Raw genomic sequence first — 1,589 nt, forward strand, 5'->3', positions numbered from 1 at the left:
CTCACTTCTGACTTTTCTTCCCCTGTTCACAGTTTTTCAATATCTGCATTGAACCTCATAATGTTCTTCCATACAGTAACTCAAAGGATGAAAATTCTGAATTTGCTCGTGGGACTTCTTGGTAAACAAATACTAATGCCTGCAGGTACCTGTCCTAGTCACGTTGTCTCTTCTGTCACATTTTCTTCAGCATGCTCTTTGAGATTCCATTGTCTTTTAGACAAAGTTCATTACACCTGGGGTTGTACGGGGTGGTAAAGAGCTACATAGTGCTGATGAGTCTGCATACCTCTTGCATCAGTTCTGAGGTAAACTTGGTCCCTCTCTCACTCAAGACTTCTTTTGGAAAGCCTACTCTGCAGAACACTTCCAGGAGGTCTTCTGCTACTCTCTCCATCTCTATCTTTGGCAGTGCTATGGCTTCTGGGTAAGGTGTCACATAATCGACTACTGTCAGCACGTACTAGTTGCCCTTGTTGAATACAGGTGCTAGTGGTTAGATCAAGTCTACAGCTACTCTGCTGAATTTTGGCGAGTATTAGTGAAATTATAATACTTGAAGGCCTGTCAACTTTCTTGATTTCGGCGGAAGTTTCCCCGTATGTAGTCCTGTTTCCCGACAAGCGACTAGGATCTCCCGATATCAACCTTTTAAATAATTTGATAAAAAGAATAGAGTGGCAACTAGGATGAAGTAAATATTTACTCATTTTGTGTGACATTGTTATACTGTCTTCTTGTTGTACCATATTCCAATGCAACGATGAAAAGGGCATTTTCAATGATGAGAAAGATCGTAACAAAAAACAGGACTTATTTCGGGCATGACACAGTATGTGCCCTTATAAACTGCAAGTTTAACTCAGATTCCTCAGCCAGCAAATACAAGCACAGCAAGCAGGTATTGAAAGATGCCAAAAGTGCAACGTACGAACATAACAAAGAACACTAATCAGAATAAGTGTATTTTTTATATATTTTTCAATTATTACAGTATAAGTGTATAACGATATTAGCAAATGCCTGTGATTCTAAAAGTATATAAGCCCACTGTAAATGAAAAAAGAAAACATAATTTCAATCTTATAAATGTCTGAAGTTCCCCAGAATACATAAAAGTGCACCTTTGTTTCTAAATTTTCTGGTGGAGCATGATCTCCCCCATCCAGGGGACGCTACTCACTGTTATAGTGCCTCCACAAAAAGTATCCAGATTTGGCAACTCTTGCTACAAATATCCAAACATTGGCGAGTATTAGTGAATGTATAACACATGTCAGTCTATAACTCTCTACTATAAATATCCAAATATTGACAAGTATTGGTGAATGTATAACACATGTCAGTGTCTAACTCTCTACTATAAATATCCAAATAATGGCGAGTATTGGTGAATGTATAACACATGTCAGTGTCTAACTCTCTACTATAAATATCCAAATAATGTCGAGTATTGGTGAATGTATAACACATGTCAGTGTCTAACTCTCTACTATAAATATCCAAATAATGTCGAGTATTGGTGAATGTATAACACATGTCAGTGTCTAACTCTCTACTATAAATATCCAAATAATGTCGAGTATTGG

The sequence above is a fragment of the Limulus polyphemus genome, unplaced genomic scaffold, assembly GCF_000517525.1.
Source record: "Limulus polyphemus unplaced genomic scaffold, Limulus_polyphemus-2.1.2 Scaffold970, whole genome shotgun sequence".
NCBI lineage: Eukaryota > Metazoa > Arthropoda > Merostomata > Xiphosura > Limulidae > Limulus > Limulus polyphemus.